Raw genomic sequence first — 10,765 nt, 5'->3', positions numbered from 1 at the left:
CCCCACAAAAAACTATGGATGCCAGCCATGAAAGCCTTTGACTCCACATACTTGCAGATGGTTTTGCCAGTACCTTCCTCTCAAATATATCCTATAGCACTTGGTATTCATTGGCACTGCCCTGTCCAAGTACCAACAAGGGCTGAACCTTCTTAGCTTCCAATAATTATTTATTTGTTTGTTTTATTTCATGTGTATGTCTCATTTCTCCCACAGTGGAACTCAAGGCAGCTCTGAGATGGAATCAATATATATTTTTTTTTAAAAAAATCACAATAAAAATTTTAAAACGATTAAAATCAACACATAAAACAGTATCAAATCATTTTTAAAATTACAAAGTTCATATGGAGAGATATAGTCTTTCAGGTAGTCTGAACCTAAGCTATATCAAGCTTTATAGGTCATGACCCACATTTTAAATTCTGCCCAGAAATGAAGTGAAAGCCAGTGAAGCTGTTTTAACAAGGGAGTTATGTGTTCCCGGATGGCATTTTGGCCCCAGCATTTTGGACCCACTGAAGTTTCCAAACAGTTTTCCAAAAGTAGCTCCACGTAGAGTATGTTACAGTTGTCAAGCAGAGTATAATTGAGGCATGTGTTACCTTTGCCAGGTTGAGGCACAGTTGGCACACTAGTTTCAACTGTGCAAATGCACTCCTGGTCACTGCTGAAACCTGGGCATCCAGGCTTAGAGTTGAGTCCAGGGGTGTGCTAAAGCAGCAAAGATGGAGTCACTGTTCACAGACTTGTCTTTTTACTGTCTTGTTTGGGTTCAATTTATTTGCCCTTATTACTGACAACAGACATTAGTTCAGTACTGGGAGCAGCTTCCTTTGAATCAGATGGGAAAGAGAGGTAGAGTTGAGTGTCCTCAGCATACTGATGATGCCACAGTCCAAAACTCTAGATGAACTCTCCCAATGGTTTCATGTAGGTGTTAAATAGCATGGGGCCAAAACAGAACTCAGAGGGACACCATGGGCCAACAGCCTGCGAGGCACACAGTAGTTACCTAGCACCATCTTCTGAGTTAGGCCATCCAAGAAAGACAGAAACCAATTCATAGCAGTGCCCTCAAGTCCCAAGAGAGTTGGTGTAAAGCTATTGAGAGGTCCAGCACAACCAACAGGGACACACTCTCCTGACCAGTTCCCTTTGTGGGTTATCCACCAAGGTGACCAAAGCTTCTCCATCCCGTAACCAGGCCTGTAGACAGATTGGGATGGAGCTAGATAATCAATCTCATCTAGAAACACCTGGAATTGGGACGCCACCACATGCTCCAGAACCTTGTCCCAAAATGAAATATTAGACTTGTTGCTAATGATTCAAAATGGTGAGATCCAGACCTCACCACAGCCTCTTTTAGGCAGGATGGAAACTTCCTTACTGCTGTCCATTCCTCTTACCCAGTTGGCCAGTATCCCTCTAGCTGCTTTCAGAAGCCAAGAAGGACAAGGATTTAGTACACATGGGTTTGCTCTCCAAAATGAGATGGGAACTGATGTCTGTAGGGCATTTAGGCACTTGCTTATTCTACTATTAAGCACATAATATAAGATGGGAATAAGTAAACCAAATAGGGCCTTGTAACTTTAGAAAATTATATGGGCAATCTGTTCATAATTATTTGTCTTGAGAAATCTCCATTATTTTTTTTTACCATCAGTAAAGATCTTACTGGGGTTTTCCAGCCTGAGGTGTCCGCTCTTTGAGTGTATTTCTCATGAGTGTATTGCTCAAAGTGTATTGCATAGATCATTTTAGTGACCCGATACTTTTGGTTCTCCTTGAATGGGAATTTTTATAAGATAAACCCGAAGCCCAGATTTTGTCCACCTTGAATTATGGCAACATACCTTGGGATTCTGTTGATGCACCTCCAGTTTTCCCTATTGCCTTAAGGCAGAGGTCAGCAAAGTGTACTTTGTGGGCTGTACACAGCTCTCAAGGCCACTTTGAAATCCTGCCGCATCCCCCAAATTAGGATTTCCAGACCTCCAGGCATTGCCTCTAAGACAAAAGCTATAGGCAAATTCAGGAAGCTTCTGACAGGTGTGTAGTATCAACATGACTTACCTGTGAATTCATGTATATCTGGCAGTAGGTTAAGTAGGAGTCCAGCAGCAGCAAGTGGGGAGGGGAGGAAATAAAAGTCCAAAGCAGTACACTGGGCCCTTGGTATCCACTGGGGATGGCTTCCAGGACCCTCTGTGGATAGCAAAATTGTATTTAATACAATGGGGTATTAAATACAATATGGTATATGATAAAATGGCAAAATCAAGGTTTGCTTTTTGGAATTTATATATTTTAAAAATATTTTCAAGCTGTGGATAGTTGAATTGGTGGATATGGAGAGCCAACTGTATTACCTCTGGAAGGTGTTTTCTGCACTGGCTATTGCTACATTGCCAGTCATGGAAGACTTAGGAGGAAGAGGGAAGAGCTGAGCTTCAGTCTTCATTGGAGTTGGAGAACAGGAAAATGGTGGAGGTGTGTGTGTGTGTACATGAGAGTGAGAGAGAAGAGAGGAGGAAGAGGAGCAGCAGGCAAAGAAGGAGATGGATGGGAATTTGGGGGATTGGGAATGATTTGGGAAGATGCTGTTAAACTTTAGGCTTGCTGATAGAGCTTATCAGAAATTGGATGCTGGTGTAAGAAGAGTAATGGTTGTGTTGGACTAGGAGAGGAAATCATTTGAAGTACTGTTGTTTCATTATGTTTTTATAAGAGGCTTGATTATTGTAGCCAAGGGAAAGAAGAAGAAGAGAGAGGCTGAGTGTTTTTAATCTATTTTTAATTTGCAGGGGGCTGCCATCAGTAGCAAAGAAGAAAAAAGAATGGGGAGTTTTGGTGAGAATGGGGTCAGAGTAAGGTACTGATCTGACAGAGTGCCAAGAACAGGAAACAGTGACCTGGATCTAGAGAGAAAGAAGAGAGAAAGTGAAGAACTATATCAGTGATGGTGAACCTATGGCACGCGTGCCACAGGTGGCACTCAGAGCCCTCTCTGTGGGCACATGTGCCGTGTCCCAGCACAGAGTTTGGCAGAGTTTGTTACTAGAAAGCCAGAGGAACATGGAACTTTGCAATAAATAAGTGGGTTTTGGGTTGCAGTTTGGGCACTCGGCCTCTAAAAGGTTCACCATCACTGGACTATATAGTAAGATAGTTCTTTATATAAATATGGCAGACTGGAAACATTTGTTGATTCATTAGTGTCTGGCTTGGAATGGATAACTGCAACTTTGTTTTTCAGCCAAGTAGCTGTCTTTTTGCTCTGGTTACACTATAATTCTCATCACATGCCAATCATTTAACCCAAGGTTTTGGTGTATGAACAATATGTGTCCCGCAAATCCAGAGAGAGATTACTTGTTTTAATTTTTGTAAACTGCCTTGAGTTCCAGTGCTGAGAGAAGGAGATATAGGCAAATATGAAGAAAAATGTTGTTGCTGTTGTTGTTAATTTTGTATCTGCCTTGGACCTCTGCCTCTTCCCTCTGGAATAGAGGCAGTCCAGGGAGAGAGGGTAGATTTGGAAACAGCCCTGTTAGCTAAAAGCCTTATGTTTGTTTTCAACAAGAGAAATATTTGCTCTCTGTGTGTATATGTGTGCGCGTGCATCCATGTGTTTGAATGACAACTATGACTGATGCTTAATCTGTAAAGCTTAATGTTATCATTGGTCCACCTCTGTGACATTATGCAAACATTTCCTTGAGACATCACCATGGGAGTAACCCTAGATCTTGGGTTTTGGCCCAGAAATCTCAAGGCTTAGGATAATCCTGACCTGGCCGCCCTATCCACAATTGATATGTGTGTGTGTGTGTGCGCGTGTGCGCAATTGCACGCATGTGCTAACAATGTCCACCATGCCACCAGTGTGGCATTTTTACCAAAATGAAATGAAAATCAGAGGGAGGGGGCATGTTGTGTTTGCTCTCCAAATCCTGGCAGTTTCCCACCTCTGTTTTATGGTTATCTGAAAATAACATGTAGAATATCTTCCCTTAAGTGAGGGATGAAATTTTATTCAGCTTGCAACTGAAGGCATGGAGGTAGATGGAGGAACAAATAATTAGGACCTAGTCTTGCTCCCTTGTTTCCTAAAGAAGTCTAGGTTGATTGAGGTGGAAGACAGAAAGAAAAAACAACATTTCTAGCTTGTCCTGGATTGACCTACTGAGCTCAGTAAGGACAGGAATTTTTACCTAACTCATTTAGATAAAGGGGAACCAGGGAAACAATGAGATTCCTTCCCTGGTGGCTGGATGCCATTTGGGCTGGTCTGCTGTGCAACAAAGAGGAAAAAGTCTTAGACCAGCCCTGGATCTCCACATTTTCTATTCCTATGAATTATAGAATTCATTTATGGGACAGTGTGCTACATGTCTACTGGTACTCTAAAAGGAGGACCAGTTCAAATCTGCTGCAGACTAGTTTAGAGAAGGATAATGACATTCTAACAGGGATGTGGTGGCTCAGTGGTTAAGATTCTGGCTCTCATGATCTCAATGTCAGTTTGAGGCCCAAGTGCCGTATGATGGAGTGAGCTCCCATCATTAGTCCGAGCTTCTGGGAGTACTCCTGGACTCATCACTACAGTTGTCATCCCAAGTTGATGCGACAGCCAGGAGTTCCTGTTATCAACTTCAATGGATATGCCAGCTGCGTTCATGCCTGGACCGAAGTGACCTTGAAGCTGTGGTACATGCACTGATAACCTCTCGTCTTGATTTCTGCAATGCGCTCTACATAGAGCTACCCTTGTGCCAAGTTCGGAAGCTTCAATTGGTTCAAAATATGGCAGTCAGACCAGTCACTGGTGCTTCCAGATTTGACCATATAACACCCATATTAAAAACACTTCATTGGCTGCCAATTAGCTTTCGGGCACAGTACAAGGTGTTGGTTATCACCTTTAAAGCCCTACATGGCTTGGGCTCAAGTTACTTGTAGGAACACCTCTCCCTACACAATCCGCCCCGCACTCTCAGAATATCTGGGAAAAATTTATTGGAAATACAGACAACTAGACTCGCCATGACTTCCCAAAGAACTTTCACTGCCATTACCCCAAAACTGTGGAACAGCCTGCCGGAAGAGATCCGTCCCATTACCACCTTGGACGCTTTCAAAAAGGCACTCAAGACGGAGCTCTTCCGGCGGGCCTACCCATCTGAACTTGTTTAGGATATTCACCATCAATTCTTGATGATGTTTCTCTCTAAAAACTGTTATAGAACGACAATGCTTTCTCTAAGTGATATCATTACCGCTGACATGATATATTTATTGAACTGTTTTATTGAATTGTTGTATTTAATCGACTGTATTGAATGTTTTTTTACTGGGTTGTAACCCCACCTCAATCCGTAGGGAGAGGCAGGGCAATATAAATAAATTTATTATTATTTATTATTATTATTTTAGTCATGCTGACCACATGATCATGGAGTCATCTTTGACAATGCTGGGTTGCTTAGCTTAGTAACAGAGATGAACACCATTCCCTACAGTTGAACACGGCCAGATAATCTTGTCAAAACCTTACTTATTTAATGACATTCTAACTTCCAGTGAAAGTTCTGAGGGCTTTCTGAGTATTTAGCTCAAGCACTCAAAATGGTCCAGAGTGCCTTTGACCTCTTCTGATTCTTTTTTTCAATTCTTCAAAGCAAAAACCACAAACATATTTTGCTACAATGTACCCAGGACTTAAATATCCCACATGCTGATTTGTTGTTCTTATTTTGTGCCTTCAAGCAAAGTCCAACCTATGGTGAACCCTATCATATGGTTTTCTTGGCAAAATTTCTTCAGAGGAGGTTTGCCACCATCTTCCTCTTAGGTTCAGAAAAAATGGCTTGCCCAAGTTCACCTATTTGGTTTTCATGACTTAGCAGAGATTTAAACCCTGGCCTTCCAGAGTCCTAGGACTTTATCACATGAGGGTGGAAAAGTGGACTGGGAGCAAGATAGTAGTGTCTGTGGTCATACCTTATCACATGATGCCATGTCTATCTAATAGCTGGTCTGTAGTCTATCTATTGCTGAAGTGGTCCTTGATGCCACCCAATCTTGCTGCTTTTCCACTGTTGATTCATGTGTGATAAGTTCCTCCTGACGTAGTGCCGATATGCAAGCAGTCACAAGATGCAAGTTGGCATGATTATGCTTCTCTCCTCCTTTCCCCACTCCCCCTCACTATTCTCAAGCAGGCTATTTTTGTTTCTTTTCCCCCCAATTTCTTTTCTTTCACTGGCTGTTTTTATGACATGGATTGCCACGATTGCACAATTGTGTTAAAAATAAAAAGAAATACAGAACAAAAGGCATGCTGGGGTGGACATAGAGTAGGGAGGTGGAGCTATGGAGGCTGACATGCAGAAGACAGAGCCCAGGACAAAAGGAGCAACATGGTAATTTGGAAGAACTATGTGATAATGACTGCCCTTATCCCAGCATGCATGGTGCCTTACAAGCTTGGTGTGATAAAGTCCACAATACCACACTGGACCAAGCTGATGCATGGAGTATATTTTCCTTCTGAGGATCCTGGGACTTACAGACTTATTTATTTATTTATTTAGGTGTCTCCAGTCACATTGATGTGGCTGCCATGCCAAAACTAGCAGAAAGAAAGCGATGGAGAGCTGTCTCATAGCAAATTTTGCCCACCTTGTAGGAATTTTAACAGAGATGTTTGTATAGCCATATACGCCCACTTAAAATTTTAGCTCCCAGTGTGTTATATTCATTTTGTTAAGAACAACCAACCCACACTGAATGGCTAGCTTGCTTAACTCGTGACAAACAGGTTTCTTTAAGGCTGTGCCACTCATTCTCACTTGCTATTTATAACACTACAGTTTAGAAAGAAAGAAAAAAGGAAGGTCAGGGGATGCCAAGCAAAAGAACAGTTAAGCTTATTGAAATTTGGAAAGAAGAAATTAGTCATTTCTGCTCACAAGGCATGTTCTTGACCAAGTATCTGAGTCATCAGCTGAACAGCAAGAGAAGAAAGCGCAACACACATATTTCTTTACACTTTAGACCAGAGGAAAAGCAAACTTTGATGATATTGCTATAAAAGGTTTGGTTTTCTAGAATATTTTTAACAAATGACTAAGGGAAAGAAAGTTTTGCTGTCTCTAGAATTCCAGAATGCCCATCTCAACTGAGATGACATAGTGAGGTGGATGCTTTGTTAAAAGAAAGGTTGAAGGGTTTAATGGGCCTTAGTATTATCATCAATACCAGGTGTAGTTTCAGGTTTTGGGAGCACTTGGACAAGATCTCACAGGGAGTACCTATGTTTTTCTGAACAAGCCATTTTTTTAAAAGCTGCAATGCCATGGACTCCTGGGGCCTTAGATTTTGGGGGAACCAGGATGGTAGTCTCAACTGCATCCAATGGAGAGTGGATGCTGGAATAAATGTGGTAGTAACATTGAGAAGAAGTCACTTTCATTCAGAAAGTTATCCCACTATTACTGCAGGGTTTGGGGAAGTGTTTAGTGTTTCATCTGGTCAGGTTTCTTGGAATCATGCAGCCTGACCATGTTGACAAGATGCTTGAATCAGTCTGTCTTATGACATGTAAACTTGACCTTTGTTCATCTTGGCTGATAAGATCAAGTGCTGAGGAATGCCTCCCCCTGTCAGGGGGAGGTGTGTGCTGTTTTGATAGAGGCTATAAGTCATTCTCTCATGGAGAGGACTTTCCTGCACCGAAAGTATGTGAGAATGATCATCTCATTGCCAATACCCCCTTTTTGGGCAAGGAGTACTTTGGGGCAACTTCAGACATTCTTGGGGGGGGGAATTATATGGGCCCATTTCAGTCTGGTTTCAAGCTGGAGTATGGTAACGAAACAGCCTTTACCACTCTGAGTGAAAGACAGGGATTCTCCTGGATCAGTAACAATCAATACTATTCTCTATGGTATCCTACTGGATTGGTTCTGCACAATGAGAGTAGAAGTCATACTGCTATGTTGATTCTTTTCCTATCTACAGGACTAGTTGCAGAGATTGACATCAGGGATTTCTATTCAGTCTCATGGCTGTGGGGTATCATGGAGTTCCATCCAATTCCCCAAGCTATTTAATATCTGCATGAAGCTACTAGTGAGACCATTAGGACTTCAAGGGTCAAGTGCCACTGGTATGTTGATGACACTGCTCTAATTCTCTGGCTGTTACAGTCAGGTAGGATAGTACATTGTGCTGGACCAGAGTCTGGATGCTGTAATTGGTTAGATGAGCATGCAAAAAATTGACACTGAATTCTAATATGATGGAGAGTTTGTGGAGTGGTGGTGCTTCTGGATCCAGGAATTGGAAAAGTGCCTTGCCCTCAATGGGGTTGCATTGACGGAGCAAGCATGTAGCTTGGGATTACTCTTGAACGATCTCTATCATTAGAGACCAAATTAGACTCCATAGCGTGGGGTGCATGGGGCCAGCTTCAACTGGATTTTCAATTATGGTCTTTCATGGATAGGGATCACTTGGCCACAATAATTCATCTCTGATAACTTCCTGATTAGACTATTGCAATGTGCTGTATGCAGGGCTGTCTTTTAAGAGGATTTGAGGGTTGTAGCTAGCCCAGTACACAGCAGCTAGTTTTCTGATGGGAACATCATTTAGAAACATAATTACACTAATTACACCAGGCTTATGCTCTGAATTCAAGGTATTAATGATGAAAGTTCAAACCGGGTGCAGTCTGGATCCTTGATACCTGAACGAGTTCCTCTCCCTATATGCATATTCCTGAGCAATGAGGTGTACTGGAGGAGCCCTTCTCTGTGACCTACAAATGAGAGCAATATATTACAGAGGACACAGGAAAGGGCTCAGTATAAGGTGTTGGTTATTACCTGCAAAGCTCTACATGGCCTGGGTTCAGTCTACTTGAAGGAACGCCTCCTCCCATATAATCCTTCCCGTACACTCCGTTCCTCCGGGAAAAATCTTTTACATCCAAAAAAGACCAGATTGGTGGTGACCTCCCAGAGGTCTTTTTCTGCTACAGCTCCTAAAGCTTGGAATGACCTGCAGGAAGCAATTCACCAATTATCCTCGTTGGAGGCTTTTAAAAAAGTGACAAAAACCTTTCTCTTCCGGCAGGCCTTCCCTGAGTGATAACCGCCCAGAACCATCTGTCCTTCCTACTATATCTCCTCGTCATTTGCAGATTGTAGAATAATCTTGTAATGTTGTATTGTTATATATTTTAATCATGTTTTATGTTAGTTTTATAGTCTAGGAGGGAGGGTTGAGTCATGGTTTTGTGGGTTTTATTGTTTTTATATTGTCTGTCATAAACTCTGTTGTTACCCGCCTCGATCCCCAAATGGAAGAGGCGGGATATAAATAGTATTATTATTATTATTATTATTATTATTATTATTATTATTATTAAGTGCCTTCTTTGCTGTGGCACCCTGATTTTTGAACATCTTCCCCTTCGTGGCTCAATCAGCAGTGATGCTGGTTTCACTCCAGCAACACGTTAAGAAGTATATTTTTGTTAAAGTATTTGGTGTCTAAAGATCTTGTCCAAATCTGCATAGGAAGGCAATAGCAAACCTCTGAACAAATCTTGCTGGAAAAAAACCATGATAGGTTCACCTTAGAGTCACTATAAGTTGGAAATGACTTGAAAGTACACAACAACAACAACAAAATATATGGTTTTAAACCATTTAAAATTGTTTTATATCTTTTAAATTGCTACATTATTCTTCACTTGTTTTAAATTGATTTTGGTCTTTCGCTGCTCTGAGATAAACTGCTTTGTTAAAGCAAGCACATACAAGGAAGCAGCTCAGAACTTTATAGTTTGCATTAAATTAATTCCACTGTAGTATGCAGGACCACAGCTGTGAAAGTCCAAGCAAAACATTTACAGTGTAATATTGCAAATCATCAATTTAATTTAATTAAACAAAACAAAACAAAAAAAGGAATGCTATGACTGCTCTAGCTTTGGATCACTCAGACTGTGAGCTTGTTTTGACTCTCACAAGATAATTTTACAACTCATTCCTTCTCTTCGGTTGATGACATGCTTTCTCTATGTTTTAGCAGCAATCCACTACTGAAATCCAGTATGTACTTTACTTAAAATATGAATTCTTCTGCTGATACCAGTGTAATAACCCACATACTTATGTTTAAGATTAAGGGTTCTGATAAACATATTTATCTCTTTTTCCATTGGAGGAAAAATGAGGTTTACTTCTGACTTCCACTGAAAAGTGTGAGTGAGATACATTTTTACATGCAAGTTTTAAAGTTAAAGCCATCTACAAGTAGTATGGTCCATATGATTCTACCCAGGCTGACAAGGAGAGCAGGGCCATAGTAATAATCCTTGACTTCACAGTTGCATCTCTGACAGCCACTGCTGTACACACGTTGTGTCTGAAGGTTCAAAGTGGGGAGCCTACTGTTACACAATCAGGTTTCCAAATTGTGCAGAGAGACTGTACATGTTCAATAGGTTTCTGTTTTCAGACCTTCAACCCCAGTATGTGGCTCATACAGGGCTGAACCATCAAATACAGAAATAGAGCATGTAGGATCAAGTATCTAAATACAAGGAGTTTGATTATTTGAATCTGATGCTGATTTGGTTTTGATAAATCTGGATCCAACTTGTTTGATTAATCTGGATCCAACTTGGGATTCTCAGAGGTCAGGAAACCCTGATGAGAAGAATGGTGGACTGGCCAGA

The sequence above is a fragment of the Sceloporus undulatus genome, chromosome 3, assembly GCF_019175285.1.
Source record: "Sceloporus undulatus isolate JIND9_A2432 ecotype Alabama chromosome 3, SceUnd_v1.1, whole genome shotgun sequence".
Taxonomy (NCBI): domain Eukaryota; kingdom Metazoa; phylum Chordata; class Lepidosauria; order Squamata; family Phrynosomatidae; genus Sceloporus; species Sceloporus undulatus.
This window is presented reverse-complemented; position numbering follows the sequence as displayed.